At 44.9% G+C, this 14382-nt stretch overlaps 1 pseudogene; it reads right to left on the bottom strand.

Moving 5' to 3' along the window:
- Positions 1-5402: 5402 nt before the first annotated feature.
- On the bottom strand, positions 5403-6199 carry LOC142850932 (sodium channel modifier 1 pseudogene; annotated as a pseudogene).
- Positions 6200-14382: the final 8183 nt, after the last annotated feature.

Raw genomic sequence — 14382 nt, 5'->3', positions numbered from 1 at the left:
GTGCCATCAGCCTGCCTTCTGGTGCTGGGGTTGGAACCAAGGATCTTGTGTAGTCTTGGTGAGTGAGCACTGTAATAACTGAGCCATATTTTAAGCCCCCTTTCCTTTAGTTTTTTAAAGATTGTATTATGTATGTGTGCATGTGTCTGGGCACACAAGCCACAATGTGCATGTGATGGTCAGAGGACAGCTCATGTGATCTGATTCTCTCCTTCCACTGTGTGGGTCCCTGGGATCGAACTCAACTCACAGGATTGTTGTTGGCCAGCACCTTTGCTCCCTGAGTCATCTTGCTGGCTCTTTCTCCTTTTTCCTAGCCTAAAGAGAAGAAAGAAAGAGAAGACTCAGAATATGACTCACAGAAAGCTGTGGGAGTGGGCAAAAGAGAAACCAAGCTCGGATCAGGAGTGGGGCCATCCTGTAGAGAGGGTTTGTGTCCCAGAACTGCCAAGAGCCAGAAGTCTTTGTGGGACATGAATCCCAAACTGGAAAGTCTGCCAGGTCGAATCTGGTGGCATGCCGGCTTACTAGGACTGATTGCTAAGTTTTCTGGAATTTTGTGAGCTGGTTATTATACATAGTCATTATTAAAAGCTTAAGATTATGGGGCCAGCAAGATGTCTTAGTGAATAAAAGCTAGAGCTGTGCAAGTCCGCTAACCTGACAGCAATTCCCAGAAACCATGATGGAAGGAGAGAACCGACCCTGAAAGTTGTCCTCTGACCTCCACACCTGTCCCATGGTGTGTGCACACCTGTACCCACACACAGCACACACATACAGAATAAATAAATTGGACTCTATTTAAGGTTATTAAGCAAGGAATGGTGGCTCTTACCTATAGTTCTATCATTTGGGAATCTCAAGTCCGAGAGTACTTTGGGCTTCAGGCCAGCCTAGGCTGCAAAGTGATTTCTAGAACAATCTTGGCTAGAGTGAGACCTTGTTTCCAAATAAACAAGCCCCTCCCCCCAAAAGTTTATTAATATACAATAAAGATTATGTTGAGCAAAGGGTTGGGAAGACAGCTTAGTGGGTGCAGTTCTGACTACACAGACACAAGCTTGGGTCCCAACACTTACATCAAAATCCAGGTGTGGGCACAGGCAGGTATATCCTAGGGACTTTCGACCAGACAGTGCAGCAGAAACACTGTGTTCCAGGTTCAGTGAGAAACTCTGTCTAAAACAACAAGGTCGAGAATAGTAGAGGAAGAGGCCAGATGTGGACCTCTGGCCCCTACACATACATGCACAGGTGAGCACTCCCGACACCTATATGCTTACAACACATACACTTTGTATTAAGCATAAAGCACAAAGAGAGAAATCCCAGATTAATCCTTTCCTAATTTGTTCATGCTTCACTCTCATCCATGCTCTTGAGCTGTTCACATTTATTGAAACCACACGGCAGACACACTATGCACTGCACATCTCTTTTCAGCTTCATGTCCTGTGATGTCATTGGCAGCTTGAAGTTGTCTAGGATGTCCTTCTGTATATGTGTTGCTTCTATTGGCTAATAAATAAAGCTGCTTTGGCCTATAGAAGGGCAGAATATAGCCAGTCTGGAAGAGGTATATAGAGAGAGGAGGTGAAGTCAGGGAGAAGCCATGTAGTTGCCTAAGGAGAAAGATGCCAGAACAGAACCTTACCTGGGAAGCCACAGCCTTGTGGCGATACACAGATGAATGGATATGGGTTAATTTAAGATGTAAGAGCTAGCTAGAAATACACCAGAGTCATTGGCCAAACAGTGTTGTAATGAATGTAGTTTCTGTGTGATTACTCAGGTCTGGGTGGCCTGGAACGAATGAGCGGTCTCTGTTTACAGAGTAGAGTGTTTGCACCATTGAAATTGGTAAGTGCTGCAAATACCTTGCCCCTTCATGGAAGTTGCTTTTGGGTTTGTTTTATAGGCAGGTTCTTTATTTTATTTTATGTGTGTCTGCATGTATGTCTGTGTGAGGGCGCCAGATCTTGGAGTTACAGACAGCTGTGAGCTGCCATGTGGGTGCTGGGAATTGAACTCAGGTCCTCTGGAAAGAGCAGCCAGTGCTCTTCACTGCCAAGCCATCTCTCAAGTCCAGGAAGCTGTTCTTTGTTTGTTTGTTTTGAGACAGGGTCTTACTTTGTAGTTCAGACTAGCCCAGAATTTACCATATAATCCAAGCTGACCTGGAACCTACCTTTCCTGTCTCAGTTTCCCGAGTTCTGAAATTTACTGGCACAAGTTTGCAAACCTGGGCATTAATGATTGCACAGGATCCCATAGGCATAATTCCTAGGAAAGGAGCAAAGTTCACAAGGGCGTGTCAAAGGTCAAGGGACAGTGCAGATTAAAATATCATGGTGGGCCCGTGAGATGGGTCCTTGCCGACAGAGAAACGAATAAACTGGGCGACCTGAGGTTGATCCTCAGAAATCATGTGAGGGGAGAGAACTGACTTCTGAAAGCTGTTCCCTGACTGCCAAACTTGCTGTGTCACGTGTGTATGTCACACACGCACACACACATACACATGCACACACACACGCAAAATCGACAGAGTTTAAAAAACAACCACTGTGGCAAACTCTGGTCTGTCATCCCAGACCACAGAGGTAGGAAACCCCCAAATTTCAAGGCTAGTGTAGGCACGGCAAGTTGTAAGCTAAATAGTGAGTTCTCTCCAGGGCATCTGAGTTGTGAGGGGCTGCCTGGAAGATGGAGATTCAAACCAAATAAAACAAACACAACCCCCAGTGACCTGTGGTTACTCCCGTCTGACCCTTAGAAAAGCTATCTCTGGGGCACTGGAGGATGGGCGTTTGGTCTTTTCTGGACAGTAAACTTGACAGAGCTGTCCTGTGGTTAAAAAAGGAAAGAGAGGACTTAGTTAGCACAGTGCCTGCTGTGTAAACACCAGGGCCTGACTGAGTTCAAGACCCAAACTCGTGAAAATCGGGCATGGCAGCCCACACCTGTAAGCCTGCTGTTGTGGGGGCAGAGGCAGAAGGGTCTCTGGGGTCAACTACCTCAAATTGCTTGAACTTTGATTAGTATGGTATTGATCTGTAGGTCCATGTGGGGAGATACGTTATCGTTATGTTGATTTTTGCCAACCGTTAATGCGATCTGCCCTTTCACTTCGGAGCCCTTGTTAATGTCTCTCAATGATGTTTGATAGCTTTGTGGGTGACGACCAATCAACTTCATAGTCACTAGCAAGGGTCATATCTGCTGTTAAGCTTTAATCTTGGTCTTCTCATAAAATACTTTATAAGATTTATGTTCCAAGTCAAACATCATGAAGAGCTAGTTGGGAGCTCAGAAAGTTTCTTTATCTCTTTGTGTATTAGGATGAGAAAAATTGAATGCCCTCTTCCAGATCCCACAATCAACAGTCGCCTGGGACAAAACTGAAGCACTAATGTTTGAGGTGAGAGACAAAATCCCAGACCAGCAAGAATGACTACAAAGCCAAGTGAGGCAGGAAAACACTAGAGAGAATGTTGGGGACAGTTTCACCACACTGGCCACTGTCTCATGGCTGGCCACAAAGACATAACCAGTTGCTCAGCCAGGGGGTTACTCAGCCATACTTGATGCCTACAGAAAGGCCGCACAACCCTAGGTCGGTGGGCGAGAGGACAAGAGAGTTGACATCTCTGTCTCTTGCTAGTTAATGTCCGCTCCTTTTGACTTTCCCCTACTTCTGGAAGGGGTTATCAGTCTTGCTAGCTACTATGGGCAGGGATTGCTTTGCTCTGTGTAAGGACAAATCTGCTGGATGTGGAGACTATGGGAGGGCTGGAGACTTCAAGTAAGTGGCTGATGAGCCAGGAGCAGCAGTGTCTCTTGGCTGAGGTAGTGAGTAAGGCCAACCAAGTGATCTCATCCAGGGGAGAGGTGAGGCTGAGAGACTATGAGGAGGACGCGATAGGTCAGTTGACCGGGCTACCAACAGTACTAACCTGCGACGACTAATCATGGCTTGTATTAAATCCTAGATTAAATCGGATGCTAAAAAGGTGCCCCAAGGGTGGAGCAAGCTCTCAAATACTGTTATCTGAAAAGCAACTCAATTTATAATCTTCCCCCCTACAGACGCTGCTCTTTGTAAAATGCTTAGAAAAGTCCTCCCCATTCAGCTATTATAAAAATAGAATCCAGCTGGATCTTATTTTGCTGTAAGAAATGAGGTCAGAAGCATGCTTTATGTTTTCCCACATGACTTGACGGCCGTCCAAGCACCACGTATGCAATAGTTCATATTTCTCCCTTCGCTTTGAAGTTTGATTTATAGCAGAGCAGGTTTGTGTCTTTATTTGCTAATATATTAGCTTTTGTGTTCCACGGGAGGATGTGTAGCTTCTACTGTACCATGCAGGAGCACGGCTTTAGGGCAGTGGAGTCTTGCTGGGGACGTCTCCATCCTGTGCTCCTTCCTTCAGAGTTCCCTGCTTCGTTTTACGTTTATAATTTTGTGTAAAGTTAACTTTTTTTCTCCACATCTCTTCCCCTAAATAAGAGGTGATGATAGGGAGAGGAGAGAGAAACAGCACGTGCTTTCTCTCACATGGAGAATCCAGAATTGGATCTAAAAATCTAAATTAAATAAATACTTTTCTTTAGCTAGATGGAGTGGTGCACACCTTTAATCCCAGCACTTGGGAAGCAGAAGGAGACAGACCTCTGTGACCTCCAGGTAAGCCTGGTCTACAGAGCAAGCTCCAGGCTACCCAGGGTCACGTAGTGAGACTCAAAACATTTTTATTTAATACCCATTCACTGAATCCATTTAGTACCGCTTGTATGTGGGACCACCCGCCGAAGCATGGGGGGGCCTCTCGGGGCCTGAATCTCTCCTCCAGCTGCCATTGATTTCCAGTAGTCCTTTCGATGGCTGTGGGACTTCATCTGTGCCAGGAGTGTGGCTGGCTTGATTTTGGGCAGGTTTTGGGCATGCCGTCAGAGCAGCTGAGAGTTGGGGTATGCGATTGCGCTGTCATATCTGGCAAATAGAGATTTGCTACAAACATCTGTCTACTTTCTGGCTCTTACAATTTGTCTGGTCTCTGGAGTCTTAGCAGGGAAGGGTGGGATGTAGATGCCCTCTTCAGAGCTGGGTGCTCCTAAGTCTCTGACTCTCTACATGCTGACTATGGGCCTGTATTAATTGCCATCTACTTTCGGGAAGCTTCTCTGCTGAAGGTTGAACAATGCATTAATCTACAGGTATAAAATGAGAATTCAGAGGGCACTTTATTGCTATGATTGTTTAGCAGAAAAGCAGTACTGGGTTCTTTCTTGTAGCCCATGGTTTAGCCGGACATGGGATTTTGGCACCACACATGGATTCCATCTTGTAGAGTGGGCTTTATTTTTTTTTTATTATTTTATTTTTTTTTAAGGACCAACTACAGTTTATCTGTGGAAGAAATGGGGAGAGGGGTTGTTAGTGCACGGGGAGATCAGGGGGCTCTTCCTCATCCGAGTCAAATTCAACATTATCATCTTTTATCCATCGGCCTTGTCCATCTGGGACCCATCCCGAGCTTCGAAGGGTAAGGTAATGGTTCAGGATTCGTCGTTTCGTGGGGCTCATGGGAGCAGATGACTCTTTGGCATGCGATCCTGCCTTAGGTTCGGGTTCCCTACCTATCTTTGCACTCTGGAGTCCAACCTCTGGGGCTGGCAAAGGAGAACTGGAGACAGAGGGAGCAGGGGCTTCCAGTCTGTGTTTCCTCCGGCAGCAGCTGTTATAATGGGGAGCTCTGTGCAGAGCACTCTGCGTGATCAATCGGGTCTGGGTTAGCAAAGGCGCCTCAGCTTTGGTTTCTGTCTTCAGGTCTTTCTGCTGCCTTGGATTTTGCTCTGTTTCCTTGCCTGCCTGCTTTTTGCCATAGAAGAGCTTCAGACTGGACAGATGCTTCTTGCCTGCACGGTGGGCAGTCAGCATGGCCAGGGTGTCCAGTACTGGGCGATGGGGGCAAATGGCACACGCAAAGCGTCCATCCCGCAGCATCAGCGCCTCATCCTCTGGGATGTAGCTGGCCAGCAAGTCTCCAACCCGTCGTTTTTTTAGCACATTGAGCTGACTCCAGTCGTCCCCTTCCCTCTTGAAAGACATCGCAACTGTGAGTCCCAGAAATAATAAATTCTCCTACTTCGCTTCTCCTTCAGGCCACCGTAGGAAGAGTAGGGTATCGCTTTCTCTCTAGAGTGGGCTTTAAATCCAATGGAAAAGCGTTTGGGCCACTAGTGTGCCAATGAGCATATCTTGCCAGTCTAGTTGTTATTGTAGCTTGCTGGGTTCACAGTTGGGGAAGAGTGTTGATGACTGTTCTTTTCTGGTAGTGTGCATAGAACCTTCTAGCACTATGAAAGCTAGCCAGTAGGGATGAAACTTTCTGAACTAGCCAGTAGGGATGAAACTTCCAGAACTAGCCAGTAGGGATGAAACTTCCAGAACTAGCCAGTGGGATGAAGCTTCCAGAACTAGCCAGTAGGGATGAAGCTTCCAGAATTAGCCAGTAGGGATGAAGCTTCCAGGTTAGTACCGAATTAAGTAAAACCTATATTTAGATTTAAGCATACATGTATGATACCAAAGCAGAAGGGGGGTATATTTAGGGGACAGAACACAAGAGAAGGTGAGGGGTAATATGAGCAAAGCACAATGGTACACATGTCTGAAAATGTCATAACGAAATCTATCATCAATAAAAAGTAATAGCCGGGTGGTAGTGGTGCATGCCTTTAATCCTAGCACCCAGGAAAGTAATAACAATACAAAATTTAAAATAATTTTTCTAAATATACTATTAGGATTTAATTATAAACTGGGGAAAGCCTAGGCTGGTGAAATATGATTTTAAAATAAGCTTTCTTGGCCCTGTCTCAACAAAATGGAAAGTAAGAATTCTGGGAAGTTGTCCTCTGTCCTCTGCATGAACACCATTGTGTGTGTGCATCCATGCTCACCCACAAATCCACAATCCACACACATGATTATGAAAAAACAAGCTCTCACTCTCTCTACTTATTCAACCATTAGTATTAGGAGTGTTTTTAAATTTCCTGGAGATTCAGCCATTTCTTGTCATATCATTGTTAGATAATGTATGATTTCCTATAGTTGTTTAATTTCGTTTGACTATTGTTAACACATCAGGAATCTATTACTTCTTCATTGTTGTTTTTGAAATAGGGTACAATGTAGACTTGAATGGCCTGGAACTCACTATATAGATCAGGCTGGCCTTGAACTCACAGAGCTCTGCCTGTCTCTGCTTCCCAAGTGCTGGGATTAAAGATGCAAGCCACCATGCCTGGCTAGGAATCTATTACTTATTAATTGTATAATTTTACGGTTACATCTGATTGGCTTGTACCCATTTCAAGGATGCAGTTCAGTGACTTTTAACAGCATGGCTCATTAGTGTAGCTATCACAGCAAATTGGTCTTAGGATATTTTTATTCTCCTTAAGATCTTTCATGCCTTTTCACAGATAGTCTCCATTCCTGTCCTCATCCCAGGTCGATACCTGCCTTAAAAAATCAGCTCCCCCCCCCCCAAAAAAAAGCTGGGTGATGGTGGCGTAGCCGGGCGATGGTGGTGCACGCCTTTAATCCCAGCACTCGGGAGGCAGAGGCAGGCGGATCTCTGTGAGTTCAAGACCAGCCTGTTCTACAGAGCTAGTTCCAGGACAGGCTCCTAGAAACCCTGTCTCGAAAAACCCCCCAAAAAAAAAAAATCAGCTTCCACTTTATAGGAAAGGCTACATCTCAGATTCTACTGCATATTCTATGGTGCCTGGTAACTTTCCCTTGTGGCAGGTTATTGTAATTGTTAATTCATCATCAATTTTTTGCTCCTTTCTCTCTCTCATGTCAGATCAGGTGAAGCCTGTGTTGAAGATACACTATTCCACAGTAATTTTGTTTTTCCATCTACAAGATTACAGTAATTTCTAACCTACATAGGAGCCCCACAGACAAAACTCCCTGAAGATAAGCTCACAACATACATAAAATACCGCTTTTAGACTCTGGGCATCTGTGATGTTCCCAGATCACACAAAGAGTTTGCATTTCGAGTCTAAAACTATAGAAGGTGCTGGTGCATACGTTCAAATTGTCAGGAGAAATTATACCTTTTTTTGTAGTCCAGAGCCCATGTTTGCATGTGGGTACCAAGCTTCCTTGGACAGCTCAGCTGTAATTCCCAGCACTACAGGTTTCTCTATCCTCTTGTCCCCACATGGCTATAGAAATCCAAAACCCTGGATTCTCAAATTCTCATATCCTTCTGTTCTCTATGAATTCAAAGTCAGTTCATATATATGTGTTCTGACTTTTAGCTCTCCCTCCCTCCTCCCTCTCCCTCTCTCTCTCTCTCTCTCTCTCTCTCTCTCTCTCTCTCTCTCTCTCTCTCTCTGTCTTCCTTCCTCCCTCTGTCCCTTCTTTTTTTCTTCTAATTGTTATGGTAAAAATAAAATGCTGCAAGTCTCTGAGTGGCAGCAGTGGGTAACAGGCACAAGACCATGGTGGGCCACAAAGGCAGCTGGTCCCAGGAAGGGAGCCCCGTGGTGGTGAGAGACAGAGACACACCATACAAAGAAAGTGGGTATTTATTTAGTGGGTTATGGAGGGGAAAGGAAAAAGGGGAAGGGAAGAAGGGGGAAGAGCAGAAAGAGAGAGACAGAAAGAGAGAGAGAGAGAGAGAGAGAGAGAGAGAGAGAGAGAGAGAGAGAGAGGGAGGAGGGGGGAGGGGAGAAGTGGGAAGAAGGGAGAGAGGCAGAAGCTGCCTCTTTTGAAGAAAGATGGAAAGAAAGGAACTCAGGCTAGAAGCGGAAGGAAGATCTACCTGCCTCAGTGGACTGGGGAGGGAGTGAGCAGGACTTGTCTCTTAAAGGAGCAGGACAGACCATTACATTCCCATATATATATTTTTTTTAATAATAAAAAGTCAGAAGGTTAGGCACAACAGGTTAAAGGAATTTAATTCTCAAGACTGCTTCCTGCTTATTTGTGGGCATTGTCTTGGGGTGGGAAACTTGAGAAAGCTGGGTGCTCATCACATTTTGGCATAGCTGGTCTCTTGGCTCCTGTCTGGTGTTTGTGGTATGGAAATGTCTCATGTCTCTTACACCTGTTTAAGGTATTGGCAGAATAAAGTTAAGTTTAGGGAAAAAAAATTAGGACCAGCAGCATATTTATCTAAGAATGACTGTGACAGATTTTTTTGCACAATGAAAAGTACTTTTAAGACTATGAAAGGCAGTGTGAGAGAGAAATTTGATAGTGTGCACTTGTCCTCACACTTTTATAACTTTCAGGTACACACCTAAATAACTTATATTTGTATTTTACTGAAATTTGTTTGGTGAGGTTGTCCTTTTAAACCAACAAAACCTCTCTGCTGTCAAACTTGCATCAGAGATTTTTGAGAAGGATAAAATTTTACTTGAGTTATTGATTAAAAATGATGGAGAACTTACTTGGTTGGCACCTAGAGTTACTCCTCAGGGTCCTCCATGGTTGCTGAAGGTCGTATTTGTCTTTTGCTGTTTAGCACAGGGCCTGCCAGGCCCCAGAAGATTGTGGGCTAAGAAATCTGTAGGAAGACAAGCCTACCTTGACCTGAGCAGCTATTCTGTCCACTGTCTGGTGATCTTCTGTTTAGATGAAAGGCAGTTTTGCACAGTGGTTAGCACTTGGCAGTTGAAACTAATTGCAGATGGATGTTGTTTTGTGCCCATTTGTCTTCTGTCTTCTTTGGAGGAAATAGAGTGCTAGTGCTAGGAGCCAACCTGTCTCTTTTTGTTATGAAAAGCTTTTTTAAAAAAATATAATTAAGCATTTAAATGCCATATTCCCCAGATCTCTGAGCAGTTGAGGCCTGTTTACCAGGTATAGATGAGTTATAACTATAGTATAGAATCTGCCTGGAGAGCTGAGTCTGAGTTTGATTATACTGGCTGTCAACTTAATAGGTAAACCAGGGTTGGATTAAGGGACTTAAAAGTACATACCAGTTTAAAACATGAGACTTATTGCTTTGTAACCTGGAATGAGATACAATGAACAGACAATTATAACATTAAACAGTAAACATAGGTGCATTTAAGTTACATGTGTGCACACATACAGAGTGAAGAGGAATTGGGCGAAGTGGATGCTTTGGTGGACCCTACCAATGGCATGCCACTGTACAAAACATACATGCAACAGAGTCAGCACTGGGGAACCAGGCAGGGAATACCTCAGTAAAGATGGCAGGACTTGGTCACCTGACCTGGCATCAGTTAAGATGGCAGCAAAGTCACCTGACCTCAGTTAAGATGGCAGTAAGGTCACCTGACCTCAGTCAAAATGGCAGCTGTCACATGTAATATGGAAATGCTACTTTTTTGAACTGCGGAAATTTTAAACATAATAACAAGAGAGACCTAGAGGTGTGATCTGCCCTGTCGCCGAGCTGCTGCACCACAAGCTTCAGTGGGAAGGCTGGAAGTGAAAACAGCTGCCTCACAGATCTGACTAATCTTGTCTGTTTTGTTGGTTTCTGTGGGACCAGCGGTAGTGGTGGCAGGGATAGTTTGAGGAAAAGCAGAGCCAATGGGACACTGGCAGAGCATTCACAGGTGGGTGGCTGATAGTTTGAGGGTTTATGCCATAGCTGAAAACGTGAAAACCTGTGAAAACAGTGAACGAACACCACAGGGCTTGTAGAAGGATGTCACCTCTCTACAGAAGGGGTGTTAAAGCCTGACTGGCTCCAGTCTGGGTGACTCAGAAGCTAGAGAGGATGGAGGCTGCTCCGAGTGGTCTCTCACAGTGGGGACCACTTGTGAGTGGTCCAAAAGAAAAGAAAAGGTAAAAGAAAAATGCAAGGGACTCTGGGCCCCAAGGTAAATGCACTGCTTAGGTGTGCAGGGCTAGCCTGGGAGGACTACCCTAGGTAGCTGGTCACATTTTTATCTATGCAAAGCAACCAGAGATGAGTGTCAGTGAAGGGCTCAACTGTAGCTGTGAAGGTTGTGGTTGGCTGACTGAAAGGGGAAACCTCACCACCAAAGCTGCTGGTGTGCATAGAGGTCGGTGTTCAGGCAGATAGAACGCAGAGCTGCTGTAAAGAAACCTGGTTCTGGAGCACAGGGTTCCACGTTTCCTCAGCTGGCCTACCCACAGGCAGAAGGGAACACGGAGAGAGCCTGGCCAAGTCACAAGGACCAATGTTATGGTAAAAAAAAATGCCACAGGTCCCCAAGTGGCAGCAGTGAGCAGCAGGCACAAGGAAGCTGGTCCCAGGTAGGGAGCCCCGTGGCAGGTGAGAGACAGAGATGCGCCATACAGAGAAAGTGGGTATTTATTTAGTGGGTTATGGAGGGGAAAAGGAAAAGGGGGAAGGGAAGAAGGGGGAAGAGCAGAGAGAGAGAGGCAGAGAGAGAGAGAGAGAGAAACACAGAGGTGGGGGAAGGGGAGAAGTGGGGAGAAGGGAGAGAGGCAGAAGCTGCCTCTTCAGTAGAGAAACAGAAAGGAAGGAACTCAGGCTGAAAGCAGAAAGAAGATCTGTTTGCCTCAGTGGATGGGAGAGGGAGTGGGTGGACCTTGCCTCTTAAAGGGACAGGACAGACCATTACGCTAAGACAGGTTTGTCTGTGTAGCCCTTGTTGTCCTGGAACTCACTTTGTAGACCAGGCTAGCCTAGAGCTAAGGAATCTGCCTGCCTCTGCCTCCTGAGTGCTGGAATTAAAGCATGGGCCACCACTGCCAGGTTTAGAACTCCCATCTCTAAGAAACAGCCTTGTCTCACTATTTCCTGTAGGATTACTTACTTATTTAAAAGCATGTGTATCTTAAATATGTGTATATGCATAGAAAGAAATAGATATTTATATATTCATAAAGGGTAAGCTATCTGGAAGATTCTATGAAATACATAGCATGAAAAGATAGTTTATCTACTTAAGTTTGACGGGGGAATCCCAAGCAGATAGAGAGTTGATTGAATTGGTACTGTCTGTCTTGGCTGTCTTTGTTGCCTCCCTCAGGTGTCTAAAACACATAAAATTTCTTTTTATTTATTTGTTTATTCATTCATTCATTCATCTATTCACGTATTTGTTTATTTTATTTATTTACAGTGGAAGAGTTCAGTTAATAAGTAAAGAATGATCAGGATGGTATGGTATCATAGGAAAAGAGTCACATCATGACCTTCCCTTTAGGGAGCCTTCTGAGGGGAACAGACCCAATCGTGAGATAAGAAACCCTTAGTTTCAGCACCTTTCCCACAAGTCCTTTTCCCAAGGTCAGGCGTTTAGATAAGCAAGGGTCTCCCTTGTTCCCTTGTGGGGAATGTAAGGCCCTTCCATTAACGTGTGAACTCTCAGATCCTGTCCAAAGGCCAACCTCAGGTGTACACCAAGTTCCAGTCCTGCCTGAGCTATAAGATACTCTATCCAAACAAACAAACAATAAATAAAAGAAATCCTATAGGGTGGCCTTTATCTCCCAGGTGCTGAGATTACAGGGCAATCTGCCTCACACCCCCATGGTAGGTTTTTGTTTGTTTTTTTTATAGATTTCTTGTCTCCCCCTCCCCCGTACTTATTGACTTGACCTAAGAGCGAGACACAGTCCACACGTGTCTGTGTGCATGAACACACACACAGTCAAACAGGAATGTTAGTAGTGAGGGCTTGGCTATGATGTTGTCACCAGTGCTGACTGAGGTGGGTATAGACTAGAGACCAGGGCAATTTTTTTTTTTTTATTTCTGCTTGAAGGTAGACTCTCTGGGGGCTTTTCAGAGCTTAAACGACATGACAACCAAGGTGGGTGAGTCGGGAAGAATGTAAACTGGGGCAGCCATTATGGAAGTCAGATTTCCCCAAAACTGAAAATAGAGCTCTCGTGTGTGCTGGCTATACCTCTCCTGGGGATAGATCTGAAGGACTTTAGGTCAACATGTCACAGAGACGCTTGCACGTCTGTGCTGAACTATTCACGACAGCCGAGAAATCAAACCCAGATGGCCATCAGCAAGGAGTGGCTGAGGAGAATGTGACATAAGTTCTGGAGAGACGGATGGCGAGGTGGTCAAGAGCACTTGTCAGTGCAGAGGACCCAGGTTCAGTTCCCAGCACCCACGTGATGACTCACTATCATATGTAACTCCAGTTCCAGGAGATCCAATGCCCTCTCTCAACTCTCTGGGCAACAGGTATGCACATGATATACGTATACACACACACACACACACAGGCAAACACACACATAAAACAAATCTTAAAAAATCTGGTATGTACATGGAATAGAATTTTTATGTAGCCATAAAGAAAACAAAATTGGATATTTGTAATAAAATGGATGTAACTGGAGATTATTATGTTAAATGAAATAAGCCTGACTCTAGAAAGACAAATACTGTTTCCCCTAATGTGCTGAACCTGGAATTAAAATTTTGCTGTGTGCATGTGTATGTGTGTGCATGTATATGTGTGTATGTGTGTATTTAAGTAATAAAGCCAGAGAGGGACTCAGGAGAGGTGGGAAAGAGATTTTAAGGAAAGTGAGAAATAAGATAATGGAATTCATATAAGACAGAAAGAGGCCTGTCTGGGGGAGGAGGGAAACCAGCTGGTGGGGGCGGCTACATGAGGGGAAGAGTGTAGTGTAACAAGATAAAACGACGTATCCATGTAAAGACTCTATAAAGAAACCCATCACTTGTATGCTAACTTAAAAATTTAATTAAAAAAAACTTCCCCCTTTGCTCCTCTTAATTGGTTTTATATATAAATTGCATCTTAGCCCAGTGTTCCCAGAATGGTGAAATAAGGAGGGAGTCATGGAGCCAAAGTCCGCTCGGGTTTGCAGTGGGTGGGCACGCTCTTTCCCAACCAATGGACTGGAAACGCTCCAGACCACGCTCCTGCGGAACTTGACTCTTCTTCCAGATGAGTGTGTCTCTGTTTCTACTGAAAGCTTTTAGCCATGCTTTGAGGCTTGGCCCTCAGCAAACACAAGCAAGGCTCCGTGATGCAAACGGACAGAAGAGCTGCAAATATGGCTGTTTCCGGCGCCAGCTCTGTTGGGCTGGTGGGGGGGCTTCATAAAGGACGGGAATCCCACAGAATGAGAAAGACGTGAGGAATCAGACTCTGGGCTTTCAGAAATCTGGTCCCCTTATGCGATAATAAACTTCTTTAGAGGGTACATTTGGTTTCATTGCTAAATATATTAGGAGATTGACAGCAGTTGCAAAACGGCCCACATCAAGTGTGTTTCCAATATGAGAAGCCATCTGAGAGGAACGATACTTGCGGTCACCACAAATATGCATAAAGACAGACATGCAGTTTCTCTTTCCCTCTGTCTCT

Source organism: Microtus pennsylvanicus, chromosome 5 (genome assembly GCF_037038515.1).
Source record: "Microtus pennsylvanicus isolate mMicPen1 chromosome 5, mMicPen1.hap1, whole genome shotgun sequence".
NCBI classification, from domain to species: domain Eukaryota; kingdom Metazoa; phylum Chordata; class Mammalia; order Rodentia; family Cricetidae; genus Microtus; species Microtus pennsylvanicus.
This window is presented reverse-complemented; position numbering and strand designations above follow the sequence as displayed.